The sequence below is a fragment of the Bos indicus x Bos taurus genome, chromosome 4 (genome assembly GCF_003369695.1).
Source record: "Bos indicus x Bos taurus breed Angus x Brahman F1 hybrid chromosome 4, Bos_hybrid_MaternalHap_v2.0, whole genome shotgun sequence".
NCBI lineage: Eukaryota > Metazoa > Chordata > Mammalia > Artiodactyla > Bovidae > Bos > Bos indicus x Bos taurus.
Genome location: NC_040079.1, coordinates 87166716 through 87186632, shown reverse-complemented (window position 1 = coordinate 87186632; position 19917 = coordinate 87166716). Strand labels below are relative to the sequence as shown.

Genomic DNA, 19917 nt, shown 5'->3' with positions numbered 1-19917 from the left:
GTGCTGGTCTTTCTCTGACTTACTTCACTAAGCACAGTACACTCTAGGTCCACTCATGTTGCTGCAAAAGGCATAACTTCATTCTTTCTATGGCTCAATAGTATTCCATTGTATGCATATGTGTGTGTACACCACATCTTCTTTATCCATCTGTCAATGGACAATTAAGTTGCTTCCACATCTTGGCAATTGTAAATACTGTTATTAAGAACTCTGGGGTGCAGAGAGCTTTTTAAATTAATGTTTTCATTTTCTTTGGATCTATACCCAAGAGTAGAAGTGTGGTTCTATTTTTATTTTTTTGAGGAACCTCTATACTGTTTTCCATGGCTGTACCAATTTACAGCTATACCACTTTGAACGTGCCTAATTTCATCTTCCTTCTTCTCTTACATACGAGGGCTTCATGAGATGCACAGGACATTCTGGAACATTACAGAGATCTATAACAGATGTTCAAGCTGGTTTTAGAAAAGGCAGAAGAACCATAGATCAAATTGCCAACATCTGCTGGATCATGGAAAAAGCAAGAGAGTTCCAGAAAAACATCTATTTTGACTTTGACTCTGTGGATCACAACAAACTGTGGAAAATTCTTCAAAAGATGGGAATACCAGACCACCTGACCTGCCTCTTGAGAAACCTATATGCAGGTCAGGAAGCAACAGTTAGAACTGGACATGGAACAACAAACTGGTTCCAAATAGGAAAAGGAGTACGTCAAGGCTGTATATTGTCACCCTGCTTGTTTAACTTCTATGCAGAGTACATCGTGAGAACCGCTGGGCTGGAAGAAGTACAAGCTGGAATTAAGATTGCTGGGAGAAATATCAATAACCTCAGATATGTTGATGACACCACCCTTATGGCAGAAAGTGAAGAGGAACTCAAAAGCCTCTTGATGAAAGTCAAAGAGGAGAGTGAAAAAGTTGCCTTAAAACTCAACATTCAGAAAACTAAGATCATGGCATCTGGTCCCATCTCTTCATGGCAAATAGATGGGGAAACAGTGGCTGATTTTATTTTGGGGGGCTCCAAAATCACTGCATACAGTGATTGCAGCCATGAAATTAAAAGACGCTTACTCCTTGGAAGGAAAGTTATGACCAACCTAGAAAGCATATTCAAAAGCAGAGACATTACTTTGCCAACAAAGGCTATGGTTTTTCCAGTGGCCATGTATGGATGTGAAAGTTGGACTATGAAGAAAGCTGAGCACCAAAGAATTGATGCTTTTGAACTGTGGTGTTGGAGAAGACTCTTGAGAGTCCCTTGGACTTCAAGGAGAACCAACCAGTCCATTCTAAAGGAGATCAGTCCTGGGTGTTCTTTGGAAGGACTGATGCTAAAGCTGAAACTCCAGTACTTTGGCCACCTCATGCAAAGAGTTGACTCATTGGAAAAGACTCTGATGCTGGGAGGGATTGGGGGCAGGAGGAGAAGGGGACGACAGAGGATGAGATGGCTGGATGGCATCACCGACTCGATGGACGTGAGTCTGAGTGAACTCTGGGAGTTGGTGATGGACAGGGAGGCCTGGCATGCTGCGATTCATGGGGTCGCAAAGAGTCGGACATGACTGAGTGACTGAACTGATGACAGCTCAATGTAAGAAATATAGTATTTGTGACTCTGATTCCCAAGATTGGAAGCCACTTTTCAGCTGAAGATTTTTCTTGGTTAAAACACCATGATTGCCAAAGGTCCCTCTGAGGACACCATTGAGGAAATATGTTTTGCTGCTTTCAGAAAGTGGCTTGGGTCAAACATCTGCTGCCTAACAGCACTGGCATAAATGTTAAGTGGTATTAATGTAATTAGGCCTCCATGCTGGCGTGCATTCTCAGTCACGTTTGACTCTTTGCAACCTCAGCCCACCAGGCTCCTCTGTCCATGGAATTCTTCAAGCAAGAATACTGGAGTGGGTGGCCATTTCCTCCTGGGAATCTTCCCAACAGAGGAATCGAACCTGCATCTCCTGCAGCAGCAGGTGGATCCTTTACCATTGAACCACCTGGGAAACCAATTAGGCCTCCATAGTGAGAAGGAAAGGGAAAGCAATGAGTTAGATACATGCTTCCCAAAGAGCAGAGCAGATCTGCATAAACTCTTTAATTGCAGGCAAATCACAAGAAAGAAAGAGTGAGCTCCTGAGACGCAAACCTGATGAGAAGAGGACACGGTAAGGGGAGTGGGTTTGGGGCTGTGATAGGCCCACTTGGGAAGCGATTAATACTTCTCCCATTCGGGAGGATCTTCCTAACCCAGGGGTCAAACTCGCATCTCCTGCATTGGCAGGTGGATTTACCTTCTATTAAAAGCTATAAAGTGGAAAAGTATCGAATTCCTCAATAGATGAAGCAAAGATAATTGATATACAAGGATTTCCCTCATCACCACTCCCAAAGTACTGTCCACCTCAAAAACTAATCACTGACTTGAATAAAAAAAGTGGTCCATGAATATAAACATTTACTAAATGCTATTCAATGACTGAAGAAATCCAGTAATAAATACCGAAAATACAATTCAAATGGAAAAAAAAAAAAGGATATTCAATATATATTCTGCATGCCTTGACAGCATGGTATACAGAGTAGAGAAGACACAAACTTGAGCGAATGGGTCATTCTGTCCTTTGCGGAAAAGCTTCATAAAGAAGATGATGGTTCCTCCCAGATTCGAAAGTTTACCACGGGTTGAAAAGCAAGGAGGGGGACTTCCCTAGCGGTCCAGTAGTCTAGCAAGAAATAATGAGTGTGACTAAGAATAATTTGGAGACCGAGTAATGTAGATAGCACGTTGACCATTCTTTTATGACCTTAAGACAAAAGCAAGAGAGATGATGGTTACTAGAGACGGTTGTAATGCCAAGGGATAACTATTTAAAGAAATCTTCTACATGTTTGTAGGTAAATGAGTCAAAGAGAGCATTTCTGAAAATACAGGAGGGAAACTGAGGTGCAACAATGTCCTAGAAAATAAGAGAAATCACTATTTTGAGAACCTGGAGTGAGGGATCATCAGCAGGCAAGACACAATAATTATTAGGAGACACAAGATATTCCCTGATGCCCCAAGACCCCTCATATCTGCAGCGGGGTAGAGCTCCTTCTACAATGGACGAATCCAATCTGCCATCACTTTTATCAAGCGATCAAACTCGGTACCACAGAAAAGTAAAATACACTGACATGTGATGTTTCCAGGTGTGATGACACATGACACAGCATTCCCTATGCAATTTTCTTACCAAAAATATTTAGCAGGAATGTATTAAAAGCTTTGGACTTAACTCTCAGTATATAGGGCTTCTCTGGTGGCTCAAATGGTAAAGAATCTGGCTACGCTTCAGGAGACTTGGGTTCGATCCCTGAGTCGGGAAGATCCTTTGGAGAAGGAAATGGCAACCCACTCCAGTATTCTTGCCTGAGAAATCCCATGGATAGAAGAGCCTGGTGGGCTACAGTCTATCAGTTACAACGGAGTTGGAGATAACTGAAAGACTTTTACTTTTTTTAGCATATAAGAAACGCAAGATGTGGAATAATAAGTTAAATGACACCAGAACAAAGTAATAGAAATTGTCCAGAGGGTGAAGCATTCTATAGGAAAATTGGTACCATATTTTCAACAGGTCAATGTTATTTAAAAAGAGAAGAAAACAGAACAAATCAACTGTAAGACACACTTAGGGGAGCTAATTGTGAAAGTTCAAATACGAACTACTAGATAATACTGAGGAATTAACATTCACTTTGTTAAATATAATCACTGTATTATGTTTTAGAGGAAAATGTTTGGTAGGAGACAGAAAAGGAGGTACTTAGAAAATATCATGAAATCTATAATTCCAGGTGAAATGTATGTAAAAAAATGTTAAAAACTACTAATTATAGACAATGGTTATATGAGTATATAGGTTATATTTTTTATTCCACCTTTCTATGTGGTTGAAAAATCAAAATAAAAGGAGAAAAGGTTCTCCAATAGGGAAAGGTATGTCTCTTCATCTCAGGCTAGAAGGAATGAGCTAAAGTGAGCACAGATACAAACAAGTGTCTGAGAATGAGGACAAATTTGAAAAAGTACAAAACCTCGTAGTTATTTGTGACGTGAGGCAAGACTGATTTCTGGAGGGATGTGGTAAGAAGATTTTGAGAGGGTAACAGGCAGGAAGGCCAGGGGTCTCCAAATGGAGGAATCAGGCTGCAAGTGTCGGACATTTTTTCTCTCTCTCTTAAGCAGCAGGAGGAAACAAACAAGTGTTAGATTTTTCCCCCTTCTCGACACAAATTTAAAAAGAGGTTTCTCTTAAAATTTGGTGTTGCCCTGATGACACCTGGTTCCACCTAAGCTTAACTTTTCTCAAACCCTGAGCTAACCAATGCGGTTTTTCTTAAGGAACTGTTTGTCTTAAGCTATGTTAATGGCCTATGCATTTACCCTAGACTCCATCTTCCAGTCTGTTCTGCCTAAGCCTCAGAAGGACTTGACAGACTCATGCAAATGTTCTCTTAAGCTGTGTTAATGAGACTGTATTTGCTTGGAAACCTGTCTTTCTTCAAGATTCATGTCAATCATTTTATGGCCTTGGACAACTCACCTTGTGCCAGTGTTATCTCAAAATGCACACTGTAGGTGAGGGGCCTGGTGCCAGTCTCTGAGTTTTGAGACATTTCCTTTCTCTAATTAGCAGACTGCTAGTAGCAATATAACATCTGGCTAAAGACTAGCAGGGGGGCACTCTTTCTGCCCCCTTCTGATGCCTATGTCAGAAGCTTTCTATCTCATTTATTCCTTAATAAAACTTTATTACACAGAAGCTCTGAGTGATTAAGCCTCGTCATTGGCCCCGGATTGAATTCCGGCATCTTTCACGGCTCAGCAACAACCTTTCAATTTGAGGGCAGTAGTAACACCGCTGAATAGGACAAAAGCCTCAGGGCAACATCCCACCTCTGTCATCTAGTCAAAAGGAGACTTTGGAGGGGAAAAAAATCTCTTAATAACCTTGACCTTCAGTTTCTACACTTATAAAATGAGGAAAATACTCATATACAGAAAGTTTCACAAAGCTGTTATGAGGCTAAAAATGGTACTTCATAATAGAAACCTTTATTAGCCATATGATATAATACTAATATGCAATATAAGCAGGTACTGTCATTGGTTTTAGAAATATAAAAAAAGATTCTTCAGGAGCTTACGGTAAGGGATCAAGTAGACAAAAAAAATGTAATACATAGGGTGAAATGTAAGAAAGTGAAAGTGAAGCTCAGTCGTGTCCGACTCTTAGCAACCCTGTGGACTGTAGCCTACCAGGCTCCTCCGTCCATGGGATTCTCCAGGCAAGAATACTGGAGTGGGTTGCCATTTCCTTCTCCAGGGAAATGTAATACAGAAGTTTATTTACAATTAGAGCCCTTTAAATACAAGGAAATGAAAACTGTTTGGTCAGATACTTACAGGGAAGAGAGAGGGGATGAACCAGAACCGTACAGGAGACAGGGTGATCAGGACTGAAAGTCAAGGGGTAGACTTCCCAGGGCAAAGCAGAAGGTGCTGGCAGGGGAGAGGCTTAGGTAATATCCAGCAGGCAAGATGGCGAACATGATCTTACCATGATACCTGGCTGGAGGCCAAAGTCAATGATTTCATTCATTTATGCATGCATTCATTCAACATTCGAAACATATTTATTAAGCACCTAGTAAGGAGTACGTCAAGGCTGTATATTGTCACCCTGCTTATTTAACTTATATGCAGAGTACATCATGAGAAACGCTGGGCTGGAAGAAGCACAAGCTGGAATCAAGATTGCTGGGAGAAACATCAATAAGCTCAGATATGCAGATGACACCAGCCTTACGGCAGAAAGTGAAGAGGAACTAAAAAGCCTCTTGACGAAAGTGAAAGAGAGAGTGAAAAAGTTGGCTTAAAGCTCAACATTCAGAAAACTAAGATCATGGCATCTGGTCCCATCACTTCATGGGAAATAGATGGGGAACCAGTAGAAACAGTGGCTGACTTTATTTTTTAGGGCTCCAAAATCACTGCAGATGGTGATTGCAGCCAGGAAATTAAAAGACGCTTACTCCTTGGACAGTTATGACCAACCTAGAGAGCATATTCAAAAGCACAGACATTACTTTGCCAACAAAGGTCTGTCTAGTCAAGGCTATGGTTTCTCCAGTGGTCATGTATGGATGTAAGAGTTGGACTGTGAAGAAAGCTGAGTGCCGAAGAATTGATGCTTTTGAACTGTGGTGTTGGAGAAGACTCTTGAGAGTCCCTTGGACTGTAAGGAGAACCAACAAGTCCATTCTAAAGGAGATCAGTCCTGGGTGTTCTTTGGAAGGACTGATGCTAAAGCTGAAACTCCAATATTTTGGCCACCTCATACGAAGAGCTGACTCATTGGAAAAGACCCTGATTGGGGGCAGGAGGAGAAGGGGACGACAGAGGATGAGATGGCTGGATGGCATCACCAACTCGATGGACATGAGTTTGAGTGAACTCCGGGAGTTGGTGATGGACAGGGAGGCCTGGCGTGCTATGTGATTCATGGGGTCGCAAAGAGTCAGACATGACTGAGTAACTGAACTGAACTGAAGGATCAAGCATGGTTCTAGTTACTAGCTACAGTGACTAAGACAAGCTATCACTCCTCATAAAGCTTATATTTTACTAATATGCAAATAAAGAGAAAATAGACATTTAACAATCATTCACAATATTCAACATTCATTCAGTATGCAAGTCCCTATTAAAGTTCCAGGCACTGTTCTAGGATCCTGGAGCACAGTAATGAAGAAAACACATGAAACCCCTCTGCCCTAAGGCAGAATCCCAGGCAGAAAGAACAAACACAAAGATCCTGGGGTGAATACAAGCCCTGTGTGTTTCAAGGACCAGACATGACAACCAGTGTGGCCAGAAGAAGGTGGAGACCTGTCTGACGTGAAATTAGAGATGAGAGAGGTCAGGCTATAGATGGCCTTTGATGGCCAGAGGAGGGAGTTTGTTTTTATGCTCAACCTCCCATCTAAGTGTAAAAGAAAGGCCTTCCTTAGAGGGTTTTCAGGCAGGAACTGAGGTGACTTGATGTGACTACTATGGGTAAGATAATTTGTAGAGGAGCTAACGTGGAGGAGGGGGACGAGGAGGTAGAGAGTGGTTGACAGAACCAAGTCCAGAGCAGGAGTGGGAGGCAGAACAGTGCCCCACCTCCCGGGCTTGACCACATCCTAATCGCAGGAACCTGTGAATATGCTTCCTTATGTGATAAAAAGGACTTTGCAGACATTAAGGATATTGAGATGGGGAAATTATATCCTGGATTATCCCAGTGGGCTCAATGTCATCATAAGGAGCCTTATAAGAGGGAGCCACGGGGATCAGAGTCAGTAGTTGGAGAAATGATGAGGGAAGTAAGGAAGGGGCCAGGAGTCCAAGAAGGCAGGAAGCCTGAAGAAGCTGAAAAAAAGAGGGAAACATTCCCTCTTGGAGCCACGAGGAGAATCCAGCCCTGATGGCACCTTGACTTTAGCCCAGTGAGACTTGGGGCCCCAGAACTATACGATAATACATTTGTGTTAAGCCACTATTGCTAACAGCAATAGAAAATAAATACTCAAAAAAAAAAAAAGGATACTAAGGAAGAATGGCCAAGCAAGAAGGATCAGAAGTAGTTGGGGGAAGCAGGGGGAAGAGGTTCATCTGAGTTTACAGCAGCGGAGATGGGAGTCCACCCAGATGATAAACCAAAGGTCTTTGTTCATAGTGCAATTTACTAAAGGAAGGTAGGGATGAAGGCTGTTGGAACTGAAGAGGTCAAAGAATGTGGCACCTAGTAGACTTTAATAAGGTGACAAAAATAAAAGAATGTGGAGCCCACAGATGAACAAAGGAGAAGCAATCAAATGCCAAGGTTCTCAATGGAGAAGCAGAAGTGACTAGAAATTAGAAGGTATATCGCTGCCAATGGATAGACGCTATTATAACTGTGCAGAATGAAACAAATACGAAAGGAGTTCTGCATGAAAATGATTTAGAAATGGCCATGTGAAACTAGAGAAAGGCCAACAATACCACTGACTCCAAGGATTGGGGGTGGAGGAGCTCTAAGTTCACAGACAAAGGTGACACAAGAAAAGAACCAAAGAACCGGGAGGAAAATGAGCAGACTCTGGCATTGCAGAAGCAAACAGGAGGAATGAATATGGCGAACAGCGTCAAGTGCTACTTAAAAGTCAGCAGAGACTGTCCACTGAATTCAGTGAGTGGTGGAGACAGAGCCAAATTAGAATGTAAGAAGTGATTTGGAGATGAAACAGACAGAAAGCAAAGTCTCCTCCTATTTGTGAAGTAAGCTAGAGGAGGCTTAGTGAAATGAAGGAGGGCATTAGTGAAATTAAAGATAGGTGACATGTAAATACCAATCAGAAAGACCCAGTTGAGAGGGAGAGATGGAGGATACAGAAGAGAAAGGATAATGATAATAATGTAAGGTCCTTGAGAAAGTAGAGGATACAGGAGCCAAAGCACAGTGTACAAGAGGGTGATTAAAGAACCAAATGCTTCCTCTGTTAAAACAGGAGGGAAGGAGGAAGCAATTGACCTGGGTACTGGTGTGTTTGTAGACTGAGAGAAGAGCTGAGGAACTTCTGTCAGGGGGCTTCCATTTGGTTTGTGAAATTAAAAAAAAAAGGGGGGGTCATCCACGAAGAGCTGGGGCTTGTGGGGAGACGTGGGAAATTCGTAAAGGGCTTAACATACTCAGCAAGAAGAGGAAGAGTAGCATTTCTGTGTGGGATACATGCTGCCATGAGGCTTTTCTCCAGCACCCATCAGATGTACGGGTTCAGGCACCAAGAAAACAGATGGTCCATCTGCCTGGGCTGGGCTTGACAAGCGACAGGTGAAAGCAAGTCTGCAGCTCAGGCAGGAGCATAACAAAGTGATGATCGTTGCTCTAAGGTGATAAGAGAAGGGAAACAAGAAGGGGCTGATGGGAAATTGACAGGTCAGGGGACTCAGGATCCGAGGGAAACAGTCAGCAGATTGAAGACAGAGGAGTAGCTGGCTAGTTCTATCTAACTGCTTCATAACAGCACTTTGGATGTAGAACAGTTTCAAATAACAAATCTAGGATCTAAGTGTGTGCATGGGTGGCTGGAATAAAGGGGAGGGAAAGAGTGGTTATCCTTATAACACCATAAAAGTCACCCAAGATAGTAGGAGCACCAGGGGCGGAGAGGGAGACACCGAGCCAGATGGTAAAGTCTCCAATGAGGAATGACCAGGTGGCCACAAGGTAACTGCATCAAAGAACCTTTCAATTCCAAGCAAATAAAAATTTAACCAATCACATACTATCATAAATGATTAAAGCTGTTAAAGGCTCTGGCTCTAATGTAAGCAAGGCAACCCATTCCAGTATTCTTGCCTGGAGAATCCCACGGACAGAGGAACCTGGCGGGCTATAGTCCATGGGGTTGCAAAAGAGTCGGGCATGACTGAGTGACTAAACAACAACAAAATGTTGCAACAAAGCCTGATAGAAAATAAAGGCCAGTAGAAAAAATTTGAATCTATTTCTTACCTCTTTGTCATCATTTTCTCAAGACTGCTAGAAAGAAGTCTTCTACTAGAAAAAAGTTAACAGGGCTGGTGTACAGAAAACGGTTAACATTGCAAGCCTGAGCCTGCATTCAAGGCTAGCCCTTGGCTGGCATCCAGAATTTGGCTTTTGGGAAGAGTAACCATCACCCTAACTGATAGAAGTGGCCGAATGATTTGTACAAACAACATGCTTTATGCTGAGTGTCTGTCCTCCTTCTGTCAGTCTGGAATTTTGGTACATGCTGTGCCTACATCATCAGCTCCCAGAAACCCTGGGGCACTGAGTCTCTACTGAGCTTCCCCGACAGCATCTCACACAGTGAGTCGGCACAACTCACTGCTGGAGCAATCAAGTCGACTCCACTAGACAGGACGCGTGGCGCTTCTCTTGGACCTTTCCCGCCTTCCTTTGCCCACTGCTGATTTTGCTTTCTGTCCTCTTTCTGTATTAAATCTTAGCCATGAGTATGGCAATACGCTGAGTCCTGTGAGTCCCCCAGGTGAATCATCGAACCCGGGACTCTTGGAAACTCCCATGAGTTTTTATCTTAGCTGGAAATTTTTATTAATCAGCAATGCTAATGAAAGGTTGTTGCTGAACCACGAAAGACACCGGGATTCTCGGCCTCTAGGGGAGAAGAATTCAATTCGGGGCCAGAGACGAGGCTTGATTGCTCAGAGCTTTTGTGTAATAGAGTTTTATTAAAGTATAAGAGGAACAGAGAAAGCTTCTGACATCGACATCAGAAGGGGGATGGAGTGCCCCCTCACTAGTGTTAGCAATGGAATTATATACCTTTTAATTAGTTATTACAATGAATCAAAAGAACGTCTGGAGGTTGTAAAGATCTTACTAGACCTACTCTCATAATTCACATTTTAAGATAACAGGATTAGCCAGAAGGTTTTCAGGAAGGAGAAACTGTCCTCAAGCAGGATACACTGTTGTTGTATAATCCCTAGTACAGAGTTTAAACTGAGTTGTGCAATTGACTAAGACTAAGGAATGTAGACAAAAAAAGTTTGTCCTTTCCTTCTCCCTGAGAATTCTAGACCCCTCTCTCCTTGCGGACCCCCGGATTTCTTATCAACCTGCCTAGGAATTGACTCTCTCACTAATAGCACCAGCATTTTACTGTCAAACATTCTGAATATGTCCCTGTCTATATAGATTTTATACAGAAGTTCAGTTTTCTGTGTCAACTCCTTTAAGAGAAAGGCATGAGGAAAAGCCACATAAACATTCAGTATAGCTTTCCAACAAAAAGCTAAGAATATATTCCTTCCTTCCTATGCCAACCTGAGCACTATGATTTAGTGTGAATTTCTCAGGTCTGAACCTTGGCCCTGATGACTATTCCTGGGCAAGTTAGTAAGTCTCACCTCCCTTTCTTCATCTACAAAATTAAAACAATAACAGTATCTATCTCCAAGGAAGTTGTAAAGATTAATGCATTCACATAGAAAGTATTTATTGCAACACATGGCATAAAAAGCTGTATTTGTGTTTTAATTATCACCTGGCCTTCAAACTCCAGATTTTTATTCTTTGGTGGCCTGAATTGGTTTAATAGTCTTACCTCTATATATATTAGGTCTGATAAATTTTCTAAAACATAAGACTAATTTTTTAAATTTAACTTACTTATAAAAAATGAAATTAAATAAGACAAATATTCTAGTCTCAAAATAACAGAATTGGAAATTAAATCTTGGGAATAAACCCTATTTTAACACCAAAGGTTCTTTTAATATAAGAATATAAAATGAAATGTAAAACAAAAACTGTCACTTGGTTATTTCTGAGAATAACCCAAGTACACAGTCTCATTTCCCCAAAATTCCAAAGAGAGTAAAGACAGACTCAAAGGTGGAATTTTATCAAGAACAACTGGAGTGCAAGAAGATGTGCATATAAGATCACTGGAGTGTAAAAGGCAGCTCTTTTTTATGCTTGTAACCATACTTAATATTCAATTTTACAAATATTCATTTTATAAGATAGCCTGCCCCACACACATACACAAATTTTACAAGTGTCTGGTGCGTTATGTCTGAATTACAAAGTGTGTACTGCTGCTGCTGCTAAGTCACTTCAGTCATGTCCAACTCTGTACGACCCCATAGACGGCAGCCCACCAGGCTCCCTTGTCCCTGGGATTCTCCAGGCAGAAACACTGGAGTGGGTTGCCATTTCCTTCTCCAATGCATGAAAGTGAAAAGTGAAAGTGAAGTCGCTCAGTCGTGTCAGACTCTTAGCGACCCCATGGACTGCAGCCCACCAGGCTCCTCCGTCCATGGGGTTTTCCAGGCAAGAGTACTGGAGTGGGGTGTACTACAAGACTTAATTGGTTCAGTAAGTCTTCCAGGTTCTAACTGCACAGTTTCCCTAAATCTGCATTCTCAGGGAAAAAAACAGAAACAGATACAGGTAAAGAGGGCTCATCAACCAGCCTGTCTTATTCCAAATCTGATTAAAGAAAAGCTTCTCAGTGGCCACCATGAAACCAGAAAATAAGACAAAGAAGTATAATAAGGTTTTCAAATTCCAGATTTTCAGTTATTCAGCACAGAAGCACAGTGACAGGTACTAAGCCATAGTAATTAATAACCCATTGCTAACTTCTATTATGAGTGCCTGGGACTTTGACCTCAAACCTGCCAGGATTAGAGCCCTTGGCGACAGGGTACCCCAGGTTTTGTTTGAACCACACTCCGTGAGGCTGGTTTCCTCCGTCTAGGACTGAGACCGCCAATGGGAGAGTGCTTGTGTAGTTGACATATCACTGGTGACATAACTGGTTAGGAGAATACTGAAACCCAGGCCAGGACAGGGGACTCTGGAGGCTCACTGCACACAGCAAGTGTGTGTCCAATGCTCATCATTCCCTGAAAACAAGCTGAATTAAATGAGTTCGTTTTACCTCTTCACTAACATACTCCCCAAGAAAATATTATACCAGATCAAATACCTCTTTTTTAGATCAAGAGAAGCACAGCACTTCCTTTTGTTTCGCTTTGATTTCACTGGAGTGAGACTGGTTTACAACCTTGTGTTAGTTTCCGCTGTACAAAGTGAATCAGCTGTGTGCGTGTGTATAGATAGAATAGTGAACACATTCAAACTCACCATTGCAAAAGTACTGACAGTTGGTCTCTTTTCTTTCTTCTCATCTTTTTTACTGAAAAACCTAGCAACAGAATGACATAAAACTTTAAAAACTATGTAAATCTATATCCAATCAATGTAGAGCTTATATTTAGAAACAAACAGGACAAAGAAACATGTCTACAGTGTCATTACAAAAACATTTATAATATGACCCCATTTATAAAGTTTGAGTAGGTTTACATATACCTAGAAATCTATACACGGGGTTATCACTGGGTGTTGAGACTTCTGTCGAAATTTCAATTATTTTCTTCCTTGTGCCTTTGGTATTTCCTAATTTTCTATGATGAATACACAGAGACACACAAATTTGGAATTACAAAACTAACACTAAAAAAAGAGAGCTTCCTGTCTTTCTTCTACTTAGAACTCACTCATGCTCCCCAGAGTTAATCCCTTTAATTATCATCTCAGTGATTTTAGCAACAGATAGTCTATCCTTCTATCTACCTAGATATTATCCTTCATCTACCTAGATATTATTCCTTTTCCTCAGGGAGAGTAGTGGCAAACATGCAGGGCATAAATTATCCTAAGAAAGAAACATAATTCAATCACTCTCCATGAGCAAATCTAATTCTGAAAAGATGTCTGGAGCCCTAAATGGGCCATGGTGGCAATACACACAACCTAGAAAATGCACCATCAAAAAAGATGGTTTGTAAACTGCAAAAAAAAAAAAGCTGTCCTCAGGCAGAGAAAGGTCAATTATTTCGAGCGCAGATTCAAAACTCTCTAACTGGTGTTCTACTCTAACTGCCATCCAGCTTTTGAGAGCAACCTCCGCATCTGTATTTTCCTATTTCTAAAAGAAAGACTATCTCAGGGAAGAAGTACATTCTTTTTACACAGCTTTTCAAGTTCAAAAAGTAAATTCATCTGTGTCTTTGTTCTTTATGCTAAGCAAGGTCAAAGAGTCGAAGAAACTTCTAAAGCAAAAAAACCCAGAGTCTACTCCATATTTGGCTCTGGAGCGACGTTCCACTACTGAGAAACACACAAAATACACAAACATAACTCTTCAGATTTGGTTCCACCCTATTCCCAGTAAAGGCACGGTTTCAGTACCCCTGGAATCAGGATGAGAGGAGAAAACTAGCCATACAGAATTGAGTTTTAGCTCTAAGCTTTTTATTTATTTTTTCATTCTCCAAAACTGCAGCTACTCTGAAGAATTTATAATGTTTCAGACACTGGCTAAGTAAACACTTCCCATACAAGACCGTTTCATCTTAATCTCTGTGAGGCAGGCACATTTTTATCCTTCCTTTACAGACAAGAGAACTGCAGGCGAGAAGAGTTAACTCACTTGTCCAAGGTCACACATTTAGAACAAAGCCAAGCTTTCCACGGAGAAGTCTAACTCCCAGACACCAGGCTATGTGGTGCAGGGTCAGACTTCTGAGACGCTGCCCTGCGGGGAACACTCACTGCCACCCCTCTTCGAAGATTCATTTATCCCCATTTGCTCCAACACAGTGCTGACAAATAGGAAGTTGCTTATCAACTCACATTTTAATAAAGAATCTTTACAAACACAAATATGCCACAGGGTACTATTACCCAAGCATTATACCTATTCACATTATCAGCAAGTCACATGCTTCTTTATGACTGAATTAGAATATACAGTTTAAAAAACAAACTCATAGAAAAAGAAAAAAGATTTGTGGTTTCTAGAGGGGGAAGACAGGATGAGAGAAAGCTGGTCCAACGGCACCAACTTTCACTTATAAAAGAGTGCTAGAGACGCAATGTGCCACAAGATGCCTACAGTTAACAGTGCTGTATGATACAGATGAATCAGCTGTTAAGAGGGTGGATCCTAAAAGTTCTCATCACAATAAGAAATCTTTTTTCTTTTTATCTGTATAAGATGAAGGACGTTAGCTAAACTTGTTGTGGTAGTGTATCACAATATTTATAATTCAAACCATTATGCTATACACTTTAAACTTACAAGGTATTGAGAGAGTCAATTCCTAGGCAGATTGATAACAAGTTCAGGGTTCCCAAGGAGGAGAAAGGCGTGTGGGGCTCTTGAAGGGGAGATGGGGGTCTGTAATTCTCAAGGAGGAGGAAATGAAAAAAGTCTTTTTCCTCTACATTCCTTAGTCTTGGTCAATTACACAACTCAGTTTAAACTCTGTACTAGGGATTATGCAACAACAATGTATCCGGTTGGAAGACTGTTTCTCCTTCCGGAAAACCTTCTGACTAATCCTGATATTTTAGAATGTATTATGCAAGTGGGTCTGGTAGGATCCTTCTATTGTTAAATTCTAATCTTGTTATCCTAAAATGTAAATTGTGGGAGTGGGTCTGGTAAAATTTTCACAAACTTGAGACATTCTTTTGATTCATTGTAATAACTAATTAAAAGGTATATAACTCCATTGCTAACACCAGCAAGGGGGTACTGTTTCTGCCCCCTTCTGATGTCTATGTCAGAAGCTTTCTCTGTCTGTTTCATATTTTAATAAAATTTTATTACACAAAAGCTCTGAGCATCTGGCCCCAGATTGAATTCTTCTCCTCCAGAGGCCGAGAATCCCAGCATCTTTTCGTGGTTCAGTAACAACCTTTCAGTATCATACGTCAATTATAACTCAATAAAACTGGAAAAATACATAGCTTTATAAAAAACAGAATCACATCAATAATGGTGAGCACAGTTTAATAAGAGTTTCTTAACTAAAAAAAAATTTCTAGTTTGAAAAAAAAGTTTGTAGACCAATCAACAATAAAATGAAGGTATGTGCAAGCTCAAAAGAAATACTGTTTTCAAAATATGGGCTCTTAAAGAAGAATAAATAAGTAAATATCCCACAAATATTTATTGAACACCTTTTTCAAAAACGTTCAAGAGGAAGGGGACATATGTATACCTATGGGTGAATCATGTTGATGTTTGGCAGAAACCAACACAATACTGTAAAGCAATTGTCCTTCAATGAAATTTTTAAAACCTGAAGTATAAGTGATATACACTGTATTAGTTTCAGGTGTACAAGAGAATGATTTGATATTTATATATATTGGGAAACCATCACGAGTCTAGTTAACATCTGTCATCATACACAGTCACAGAATTTTCTTCCTTGTGATGAGAACTTTCAAGATTTACTCTTAGCAACTTTCCAATATGCAATACAGTGTTATTAACTGGAGTCACACTGCTGTACATTACACCTCCATGACTTATTCTATAACCAGCACTTTGGACCTTTTGACCCCCTTCCCCCGTTTTGTCCCCCTTTCCTCCACCTCTGGAAACCACCAATCTGTCAAACAAAGTTCTTTCCTTCCACAAAGTCTTATTTCAATGTCCCTAAGTGTTTGCATCAAAAAATACATATTTGTTTAATGTACCAAGTTTAAAAACTTAAAAAGGGATGTATCTACCTTCTACTCTATATAATCTATTTTATGAGAATTTATTATGAAAACCTTCAAACAAAAAAAAGAATACTAATAATGACTACCCATTAAAAATTCACCTGGATTCAACAACTGTCAACATTTTGACCATATTTTAATACATAAGGAAGTTTGTATTATAACTGTTAATCATCAAACTATTTGAAAATAAGCTGCAAAGATCATGGCACTTCACATGTTTTCCTACCATTATCACATACAATAAAATTAACAGCAATTTTGATATCAATCCACATTCAAAATTTCCAAGAATGTTTTCTATAGGTTTTTCCTTTTTAGAACTCTGATGTAATTAAGGCTCACGTATTATACGTGGTGGTTTTGTTTCTTTGTTGTTGTTTAGTCACTAAGTCGTGTCTGACTCTTTTGCCACCCCATGGAGTGTAGCCCTCCAGGCTCCTCTGTCCATGGGATTGCCTAGGCAAGAATACAGGAGTGGGCAGGCTGCCATTTTCTTCTCCATTTGTCTCTTTAGTCTCTTTCAAATCTAGAAATTCTCCTTCCCACCGACCTCTCACCAAACATTGACTTTTCATAGGAACAAAAACAGGTGTCTTATAGAATGTCCCACATCTTGGATATGTCTGTTTCAAACTTTGTCCAAATTGTGCAGTAAGTGTGAAATACAGATTTGAAGATGCATTGTAAAAGAGAATGCAAACTATCTCAGTAGTAATCCTCATTACATGTAGAAATGATAATAGGTTGAATATACTTGGATCCTTAAAATGTATTTCCAACATTAATTTCACCTGTTTCTTTTTACTTTTTTTTTTTTACTTTTTAAAAGTTGGTATTAGAAAATTAATAATTGCAAATGTGGTCCACATTATATTTCTATTGGACAGCATTAGTCTGAAAGCTTGATAAGTTAGATTCACTAAATGATTTTGCAAACATACTTCTTAGGTGGTGTCATGTCATTAAGGCAGTCTATTCCACCAGGAGCCAGGCCAGGTATGATCACTTGGGTAAGGTGGAGAACTGAGGTATCTTTTCACTGGAAAAATCACATTTTCCTTTTTCCAATTAAGAATTATGGCTAATTCATAAACTTTCTCTGAGTGGTTTAGGATCCATTAACAACCCTTGCCTGAACCAATTACAACAATGCAGGTGTCAACATTTTTCTGTTGGGAGAGGGAGAAGAAGGTTCTCCCTCTCTCCCCCTTTGTTTTCCTCCTCCTCTCAGAATTTTATTAAAAATTAATTTACTCAGTATTTCACAATCAAATGCAGTCATTATTCTTGTTGATGCTCAAACTGTCCCAGATGTGGACCAGTGAAAGCCCCTTCAAGCCAGCTCCTGTGTCCTTTCTGATAATCGCCCTCCACCTCTTGTTTTCAGGTACCACAAGATACTCCAAGCTCAGGCTCAACTGGCATTAACCCTTTCTCTATGGGGTGCAGATTCCTTTTTTGTAAGGAAGGATACTGAGAAACCAAGATTGACATTGAGTGTGCTCTCTGCCACTCACTATCCATTTCAATGGACAGAAACTGATCTATTAAAAAAACCATGAAATCACATTCAAATTCAACATTGTTTTCAAAAAGTCTACTTAATGTCCACACTTGTATTTCTTTTCTCTTCCACTGAAAAGCTTGGTTTCTAATAATATTAATATATTTACTAATTTTACCATTTATTACTAACAAAGAGCTTACTGAATGAAATTAAAAATTTCCTGTACAGATACTGCACTGTGATCAAAATTTACTAAAGATAATTATTTTTCCTATGTGATTACAGAACCAATTCTATACCCAGTCAGGATAATTTTACACCATTCTAATAATTCTTTGGTGGTACATTCGTCTCACAATTACTTCTACCAGAGTCAGATACTCATTGCCTTAAAAAGAAAAAAAGAATACTTAAAAGTAGTCGTGGCCTTCTGCCCCATCTGCTGCGTGCCACAAACATGCAATGTTTATGTGACTGTTTTACCAGAAGGAACAGACTGGACCACAAAGCAGAAGACAAGCAGCGCACGGTTCAGGCTCATGCACGATCAACATCACACGTAAAGCAGAAGGTTATAAAACACAGGAAAGGAAATGAGCCTTGGTCTGTGTGGGACCAGAAAGCTGAGGAAGAAGCTCACCGTGCAAATGCTGGGCTCAACTCAAGCCAGCGAACCTCCGCAATTGCCTGTATTTAAGATAAAACAAAAACAAAAACACCCCATCACCACCACCATCATCAGCTCATTTAATTCAGAGTTGGAGGCCAGAAACAAATCTCCCAAGTTTCTCAAGCCATGTAAAGTAAGAAAGTGAAACAAACTACCTTTTTTTGTCCCTTTTCAAGAAGTTCTTCCCCCCTGCTCTTCCATTGCGGCCGTCAAGATCCATCGCGACCTGAGGAGAAACTCCAGCCAATCAGTCAAATCACCTCAGAAGGCTAAGGTGAAACTGAACTTTACTACAGCGCGCCGGCAGAAGGGCGGAGCGCTCGCCCTGATGCTCCAGCGGCTCGTGGCCGCGAGGGTCGCCGCAGGGGCATGCCTCAGCGCCACGCATCCAGCCTCCGCACGCGAGTACAGGGGCAGGGCGGCGGCCCGGCCCAAACTTTGCCCGCCTCTACCGCGGCTTTTGCCTCCCGATTCCCCACGCCATCCATCTGCCCGCGGGCTCAGAGCCCGGCTGCCCGCACAGCGCTGGCTCTGTGGGCTCGGGGCAGCAGACTCCAGGACGCATAACTAGCGCAAAAAACAACAACAAAAAAACCCACCAAACTAGAGGCTGGGGTGCCTCAGAGCTCCCCGACTGAGAATAAGTCTCACCCTTTTGGGTCCTCTTGGACTTGCCAATTGGAATCTCCCTTTCCCTCTCCTCTGAAACCCAACTCAGGAAATTAGAGAGCCCACCCATCCTCCCCCCGAACGTTCTCCGTCTAGTCCCCAGCTTCCCGCGCCCTACCTCGGGCTTTCCCTCTTAATGTTCACTAAGGCGTGAATCTTGGAAGTAGATTCATACTCCAGGGGAAAAGCGCGGCGGATGCGAACAGCGGTCTCGGCACCTCTGAGCCTTGAAGAGCCGCTGGTCCAACAAGCCCTGGATTCCCCTGGGAGCTGGGAGCAGGGAGCAGAGAACTTGCGCAAAGCCCACGCCCGGTGCTCTGCGCTCGGCCAATCAGCCGCAGGCTCGGGACAGCTCCCGGCCGGTTCTATTGAATCCTGATTGCGCCAAGTTACTAAACAGGTTGGAATTATGGGAGGAATGGCCTCGCTTCTGTTGCCCCTCAGCAAAAGGGCGAGCAGCGGAACGCTTATCAGCGAGGACTTTTATGTTTATAGAGCCCTTGTCTGTACAAGTCCACGAAATTATGAGTATATAGATACTCCAATACTTTGGCCACCTGATGCGAAGAGTTTACTCATTGGAAAAGACTCTGATGCTGGGAGGGATTGGGGACAGGAGGAGAAGGGGACGACAGAGAATGAGATGGCTGGATGGCATCACCGACTCGATGGACATGAGTTTGGGTGAACTCCGGGAGTTGGTGATGGACAGGGAGGCCTGGCGTGCTGCAGTTCATGGGGTCGCAAAGAGTTGGACATGACTGAGTGACTGAACTGAACTGAGATAAAAATATCACTATACAATTCGCTTCTTGTTACTCGAGTAGACAAGGGAAATTTTCTTTGATATCGCATCCAGTATATTCTAAT

The 19917-nt window shown here is 41.4% G+C and overlaps 1 protein-coding gene across 9 annotated transcripts in view; it reads right to left on the bottom strand.

The window, feature by feature from the left end:
* LOC113891612 (multidrug resistance protein 1) overlaps positions 1-19320 on the bottom strand; it is a 102805-nt gene extending 83485 nt beyond the window's left edge. For 8 of the 9 annotated variants that reach the window (XR_003510818.1, XM_027539892.1, XM_027539894.1 and 5 more), the window contains exons 1-3: positions 19166-19320; positions 18534-18604; positions 12758-12818 (exon numbers count right to left, since the gene is read on the bottom strand). The gene's annotated coding sequence lies outside the window, so the exon portion shown is untranslated. The remainder of the gene's footprint in view (positions 1-12757; positions 12819-18533; positions 18605-19165) is intronic. The other variant, XM_027539893.1, reaches the window with a different exon arrangement.
* Positions 19321-19917: the final 597 nt, after the last annotated feature.